The sequence below is a fragment of the Dreissena polymorpha genome, chromosome 5 (genome assembly GCF_020536995.1).
Source record: "Dreissena polymorpha isolate Duluth1 chromosome 5, UMN_Dpol_1.0, whole genome shotgun sequence".
NCBI classification, from domain to species: domain Eukaryota; kingdom Metazoa; phylum Mollusca; class Bivalvia; order Myida; family Dreissenidae; genus Dreissena; species Dreissena polymorpha.
In genome coordinates this window covers 118,685,439-118,693,669 of record NC_068359.1, presented here as the reverse complement: position 1 = coordinate 118,693,669, position 8,231 = coordinate 118,685,439, and the positions used below count along the sequence as shown (strand labels likewise).

The window sequence follows — 8,231 nt, the reverse complement described above, 5'->3', positions numbered from 1 at the left end:
GAATTATGGAGTACTAGAACAATCCTTATTATGTGCATACCAAAGATTTGTTGTCAGTATTATTATACCCCCACAAACAACGTTTAGGGGGGTATATAGGAGTAAGCTTGTCTTTCGGTCGGTCAGTATTAAGTTTTCGCTCTCTAATGCAAGTTGTTTTCATTGGATCTTCACCAAACTTGGTCAGATGTATCTAGATAATGTCTAGGTCAAGTTCGAATATGGGTCATGCCGGGTCAAAAAGTACCGTAGGTCACGGGGTCACTTAGTGCGTTTTAAACATTGAGCATGGTGTCCGCTCTATTATTTAATTAGTTTTTATTAGAGCTTCACTAAACTTGGTCAGAAGTTGTATCAAGATTATGTGAAGGTCAAGTTCGAACATGGGCCATACCGGGTCAAAAACTAGGTCATGGGCCAGGGGTCTCTTAGTGCGTTTTAAACATTGAGTATGGTGTTCGCTTTTTTGTGAAGACAACATGCACAATATTCTGTGTCAATGCGACATGTGGGGGTTTATGTCACATCTGTGTCAAAGCTCTGGTTTCATTTGTAAAAAGGTTTCGAAAACGTAAGTTTGTTGTTTTTTTATATTTCTGAGACATTTTTTTTCATTTGTAGACACGATATGTTAGTGGTGGATCAAAAAAGCGTGAAACATGCTACCGAATGACTTAAAAAAATTCTGTCATCAAAGGCTACCATGCTTTTGAAATAAGGCCACCAGAAACAGAACCACATCGCCTCCTTCTTGTTCAGCCAGAGTATACTAATATACATGTTAAGTGTGTTTGTTTGGTTTGGATTCCACCATTAAATGCATTTTAAAAAGACCAAATATTATATGCTAACTGATGAAAAAAGACAACTTCAACTATGCGATGCTGCTGATTTGCCAATAGGTCATGTCCCTAGGTCATTGGCAGCCCACTTCAGGGAAATCATGGACAAAGGGGGCGAGGTATATGCAATTGTCACAGGTAACCCTGTACCGAGTTACCCACCATGGCCACTTCATAATGATCCCGAAGGAGGAGTTGTGTTACCATGTGATTATATTATTTCAACCCCTTATAAAGATGACCATACGATTATAACAGACACATTGAATCATATTCCAGAAGGGTCTGTTATGGAACTTTTGATGTGCTAGAACTACAATAATGTCAAATTCCAATCAAACTCGTGAAAACATTCAAAAAACAATTTCAGACATGGAGGTTGGCTTATCTATGAATATTGTAATGACATAATTTACTGACAGGTTAATTCACAGTAATTATGAGTCACAGAACTATATTTAAATATAGTTCTGTATTTATTGCAATGAAAAGTAGATTGTTTGCACCTTTGTCTATTTGACTTGATGATAATTTATACGCAATTTAATACACACGTGACATCATTTGTTTATGGGTATATAAAACAGGAAATAGTCCGTTCAACTTGGGGAGCTGCTTATTACATTTAAGGTAGCGCACCCCTAATGGGCACATATCCAAATATAATCTAATTAATTATTTCCTTTATCAGCATCATTTCACTGAACTACATGCAAATTTGTAGGTAGGCTTTCCATGCTTTAAAAAAAAATATACCGATTTTTTCAAAACCACCCCCACGCTCGGCTTTTGTCCAGTTTATTTTCTCCCTGGGTTATATAAAAGTTCCATAATTCATTCAAATTTCCAAATATAGGCATGCAGTTGGTGTGTACAGATGCAGCAAAGGTGTTTAAAGTTTAAACAAGATAAAATAAGTATTCTTTTACAGACATTTATTTTTTACAAATTTTTATCTATTGAAGAGCGCCATGAAATGTAAGTGATATTAGCCAAGTAAAAATTGGGTCGGTTAAAAACAAAGTGTCAAACAATTCAAAATTTGTATCATTTAAGTTATATTTTAAACGTCGTTTTTATAGAAACACCATATACAACAAAAATACCAAGAAATAGACATATTAACCGTTTACTTTTTGAAATAAAAATAAAATTGCAACATGCATCATTCGTATTTTCAGCAGTAAATCACCCAATTTAGCCATAACGTTGTTTATTTTAAAAATTGAAGGATGCATTAAAATTTCAACATATTTAACAATTAACATAGCTTATATGCTATATTAAATCAAATTACGTTAGAAAAGAAATAAAACGGGTCGCAAAAAGTAAGCGATGTCGGCAGGAATCGAACCTGCGCGGGAAGATCCCAAAAGATTTATAGTCAATCGCCTTAACCACTCGGCCACGACAACTTCACATTTGTGCAAACTTAAATTAGATATTCATAAGTAAACAGATAAAAAAGGCTCGTCGCTCTTTGAAGAAATCACGAAATCGTATTTTTTTGATATGATATTTGGATCAAAGTCAATATTTATTGTGAAAATAATGTGTTCTAAAGGAATTACGTAAACATATATCAAAATTCAAAATTTGAAAAAAAAAATGCATCACTCGGAAATAACCGATCATTGAAGATTGGCAATGATCGTAAAATAAATCGCGGGAAATTATAAGGGGTGCGCTACCTAAATGCTTTCATATACAAAATAATGAGGCTTTCCAACAGATGCTTTCTGATCATGAAACCTTAACCATATGGGTATTTTTTGCAATGGAGCACTAAGTGTGTTAACATAGGTTTATATTGCAGAATATGTGACTTTTTCGAGCTTTTGTCATGACATGTTGGCTAGTTTCGTGTTGTTAATGTATTTGTCATAACATGTTGGATTGTTTCATGTTTTCAAGGTATTTGTCATGACATGTCGGCAAGTATAATTTTTTCAAGGTATTTGTCATGACATATCTGCTTGTTCATGTTTTCAAGGTATTTTTCCTAACATGTTTACCAGTTTTATATTTCAAGAGATTTGTCATGACATATTGGCTAGTTTTATGTTTTCGAGTAATTTGTCATGACATGTTAGCTGGGTTCATTTTTTAATGGTTTTTGCCATGAAAAATTGGCTACAGTTATGTTTTCAGGGTATTTGTCATTACACAATTGTTAGTGTCATGTTCTCAATGTATTTAGCATGACAATATTGTCCATTTCATGTTTTGAATGTTTTTGTCATGATATGTTTTCATGGTTTCAATGTTTTTGTCATGACATTGTTGCTTATTTAATGTTTTCAAGATATTTGTCATTACATAATTTCTACTTTCATGGTTTCAATGTATTTGTAATGAAATATTGGCTAGTTTGATGTTTCCAAATAGTTTGTCATGCAATGTTGTCAAGTTTAATGTATGTTTGGGTATCTGTAACAAGGGATAGTGATTTTAACTTGAAACAATTTTAAGTACTCTTTACGCTGTAATATACAAGAAAAGATATTTACATGGTTTCTGCTCATGACAACTTTACCCATCATCATTTGTGTTATATCACAAAATGTCTAAATCTTAATTTGACTGTGGCTTTGTTCATGTTTTAAAGTTATTTGTACTAACATACATGTAGTGGCTGGCTTTGTGTATTTGTCATGCTATGTTTGGTAGTTTCATGTTTTCAATATTGCATGTCATGCCATTACGGTATTTACTTTTTTATGCCCCCGGATCGAATGATCGGGGCATATTGTTTTTGGCCTGTCTGTCTGTCTGTCATTGTATGTGTCCCAAAACTTTTACCTTGCTCATGACTTTTGCAATATTGAAAATAGTAACTTCATATTTGGCATGCACGTGTACCTCATGAAGCTGCTCATTTTGAGTGGTGAAAGCTCAAGATCATCATTTAAGGTCAAAGGTAAAATATATGGCTTCAAAGCGCAGTAGGGGGCATTGTGTTTCCCCAAAACAGCTCTTGTTCTATTTAAATTTAAATCCTTAAGAATATGTGCCTTTTCTTGTGATTTTGTTTTTTATTGATGTATTAATGTAATATTTTACCAAGGTAGGTAGTAACAACTACTTTATTGGTGTGATTGACACGTTGACTGTGTGATCAATACTGATTTTGCCATATGAAGTTTTTTTATAACTTTTTTAAATATGTGTTCAATCATCTTTCCTTTATTAGTGTTAAATTTGTGTCCCTATGTTTAAATTCATCATCGTCCCTTTATCTGTATTCGCTTATTTTCCCTTTATTTATGCTAATCATATTTCCTTCAGTTTTGTACAATCATCTTTTCTTGCAGTGTTTCTGTCAGTCATTCAAAGTATGGTGCTGGATCAACTAGTTTAATTTGTGCAATGTGTGATGTACTTGTACAGTTGTGAGACATTCAGCTTTGGGTATACTATATTAAAACCATGAAGTATTACCATGTGAATTGCTTATTAATCCCTTTTATGTTCTATGTTTCCAAACTGTTTTGCTGTAGTAAAAATATGTGCAGTTCATTGATTACTTGTTCGTTGAGGTGGCGAGTATACTACTCAAAATTATATTTGGGTATACTATATAAAGTCCATGAAGTATTACCATGTGAATTGCTTATTAATTCAATTTATATTCTATGTTTTCAAACTGTTTTGCTGTAGTAAAAATAATATGTGCAGTTTATTGAATACTTGTTCGTTGAAGTGGCAAATATACTACTCAAAATGTGCTAAGGATCACTTTTTAATTTCACATTACCGGTATCTAAAATTTTGGATTACATTCATTTTAAATTGTTAATATGCAGGTTTTGATATTAGAATGTGTGTTTTTGATTTTAATTTTATGTATTGATACTCAATGATGCGTGACGCTTGCGGAATCTAGCTAGGGGTGAACTTCAAATTACACATACCATAACACGTGATCCTTAGCAAATTTTGAATAGTATATTTTCTTTTATTGTTTGTTTTGTTTTCGTTGCTTAAGTTCTATATTTTAATATAGATCTGTTAACCAATTTTATACATAATATATTTACCAATTTTATACATAAATATATAAAGGCTATGACAGTCTAGTGACTCTGTTCATACTATTTTAATTTGTGTTTGTTTTGTTTGTTTATTTTAATTGATCTCAGGAAAGATTTGATGAAACTATGTGAACATGACATGTTTTAAGTTTTATATTCCATAACCTTTTATAACAAACACATTTTAAGAATAAAAACAAACACGTTTGTTTAGGTGTCATGACAAGCAGGGTATTTTATTTCTTGAAACACAGACACCTAACACTGGTTCCACCCTACTTTTATTTGCCATAAAGTATGAATGGCAAATAAGTGTCATTAATGCTATTATACACAGAACTGAGAAAAATGCAGTATAACAAGTATACTCGTTAATGTCAAGAACAAATGCCCCTTTCTATCTTGAGTCATCCGTCTGCTCTCATAAAACTCACTGAAACACATAAAGCATAATATAAACCTTTAAACGAACAGAGAATGTACAAATAACAACGTCAACGCTCTATCTGCTTGCCTGTCGAATGACCACACCTACAAATCTGTGCACGAGGAAATCTTCTTTTCCACAACACTGAACATGCATGTCCTTGATTTAAAACTACTGTTCTGAGTGAACTAGGAAAGTCGATGTTTTAATATTGATAAATGGAATTATTCCAACTTTTAAAACGTGTGTAGGATGGCGGACAAAAAAAGAGGTATAACACTAGCAAATTGGTGTTAATTCGGATTTGTAAACGGCGTTAGTTTCATTAGTGATCCGGAACTCCAGTCCCGATTGTATCATAATTACATAACAGTAAGAATTTACTGTATAAGGAATCATTTATATTAAGATGCTCTTCAATTTTCTTCAAACTTGTCATTTACAGGAATTAAAACGTTTAAAAGTTCTTGAATTTCTAGTGAATATCTGTCAAATCAGACAGTTAAAATACAGTTTGAGACGGTCCCGAATGTTTGTATTCGGAACAGATATTTTCAACCGGAAGTGATAAGTACACTAACAAAAAATGTAAAATATGCCAAGGTATACAGATGCATAGAAAATAAATACGGAATATTACGCTAGTCAATTGTTCCAAGAGTTAGTATCACTCGAGTGGCTTGTGTGATGACGAATCACACGAGAGGCGGAGCCTCGAGTGTGATGCGAAATAGCACAAGCAACGAGAGTGATACAAACTCTTGGAACAATTGACTAGCGTAATATTCCTTTTATTATATACAACAACTAAAGAAAACAGTTAACAAATGTATTTTTTACTTTAACAAAACTGACAAAACAATGACTAAAACGGTACGCCATTGTTATTTAAGACGCGTATGAATACAGTTTATGTAAATTAACGTGTAAACATTCGAACCGGGAAAACCCAGGCTTAAGTTACCTTAATGCCATCGTTAATCGATTTTTTATAACAATTAAGTTGACAACTTTAATCCGTTGTTTATAACAAAAACGTTTAAACGATATGCACTCCCCTTTCCATTTTCTATGTCTTTATCGAAACTTAGTTTAAACCACACTATTTTATTGTATTCCTATCGAAATATTCATTTATGCATGATAAACACACACTCCAAAATACGTTTCAAACACATTGTTTACTGCTAAAAAACACCAGGTCCGACATGTCCTTACAGAGTTTAGATAAAACTATTGTGTTTTGTCACAGAAATGACGTCACACGATGTACTACGTAATATATTTCGTAATAGGGTATGTAAGTCTCGTCATGTGACCACATATATTTCTATTTTCGCTGCGTGTAATGTGACGTCATTAAATGGGTCGAAGTAGTCCGGCTAGTATGGTAATACGGAATTGGAAACAGCGAGTAGCGTAATACGTTTTTTTTTATTTCAACGATTGATACAACCTGTATTTTGTTAAAAGCATTAAACATGTATATAATAAAATATTAGAACATCTTATAGGTAAGATATTTTGCTTCTAAAAGAAAAACAAACAATTTTACAATTAAGTCGTTAATATATGAATTCACAAAGATAATAATCATTAACCGGAACTGATCGACGAACTTTATCTGAATTTATTTTGCGTCGAGGAATCCATCCTGTAACATGCACAATTATCATATTCCACACGTTGCATTCCTTTAGTAAACACACGCGATAAGTCATTTCAAAATGTATTTTATGTGATGGCGTTTGCTGTTTTTGCTTTTCTTCTTTATTTAAAATATTTGCGACTAGTTCAATAACTTCACGCCAGTAAAGAAGTAACTACATGGTTGTGTCAATTAGTATATTTACATGAACATTAACATATATTGTTATGTTATACCATATTTTATAACAGTTCTATTCGGAATTAATTAATAATGACGTTCAATCATATCTGAGTACGTTTAGTTTAATATTATAGAAACGGACAACTCGCTGCATATTCTATACATCGCGTGCATATTGTGTTAAATAGTTTTGCACATGATTGCCATTTACCATCGTTCAAACATATAGGGTAAACGCTTATCGTTTCTTATATAACCCGTAAAAATTCGAATGCAATAAATACATGTGTATATTTTGAATTCCATAAACTATATACATTATGTGTTTCACATGGTATTGTGTGGCCGTTATGCCACACACATAAAGGATTTATTGACATAAAATAAAACCGTATACGACGAAATGTTTCCATTCAAATTGTTGCGAATATCCTATCACAAGCAAAACAGGACTTCAAAGTGGTGGTATTAAGCATTATATCATAGCGCTTTCATATGGCAGTTACTATTTGTCATTCTGAAGGTCCACTAAATACAGCGGATTACAATGACAAATAGCTGAAGTCTGTTGAAATCTCTGCTGCAAACAAAGATGAATCGCGTTGGAAAAGAAGTCTAAAAACTAAAAAACCCAGTTTCGTTACAGCCATCGACACTAGATTTAAGGAAACAATTAAATAACATATTTGCAAGACTGGTTCCATTTCAAAGCGGAATTTAAATATCAACGTGTGGTTTTCTTGAAAGTTTTATAATGTCATTTCCTCAACTTTAAAATCGTATTTCAATATGTGTGAATTTTGTAACTAGGTTGGTTTATTAAGTACATTTACTTTTTTTTTGCACTGCACGAACATCTCATAAAAAGGAAAGCAAATGGTACACTTTCGTTTGTAACAAAATGTACTCTCATGCTATTTTCCATTTAGCCAACACACTGTCATATAATTCCTGATATAGTGAAAGTTGTTCAATTGAAAAGTGTTTTTTAAGAGTCAAGCTTAACCCTAGTTAGGAAATACTTGTTATCTTGGTTTATTAATTTCGCTAATGCTCATTTTGATACACGTTAAGCTTAATGCTAAAATGTTAATGTT

The 8,231-nt window shown here is 32.5% G+C and overlaps 1 non-coding gene across 1 annotated transcript; it reads right to left on the bottom strand.

The window, feature by feature from the left end:
* Positions 1 to 2,175: 2,175 nt before the first annotated feature.
* On the bottom strand, positions 2,176 to 2,257 carry Trnay-aua (transfer RNA tyrosine (anticodon AUA)). The gene has a single exon. It is a non-coding gene; the product is annotated as a tRNA-Tyr (tRNA).
* Positions 2,258 to 8,231: the final 5,974 nt, after the last annotated feature.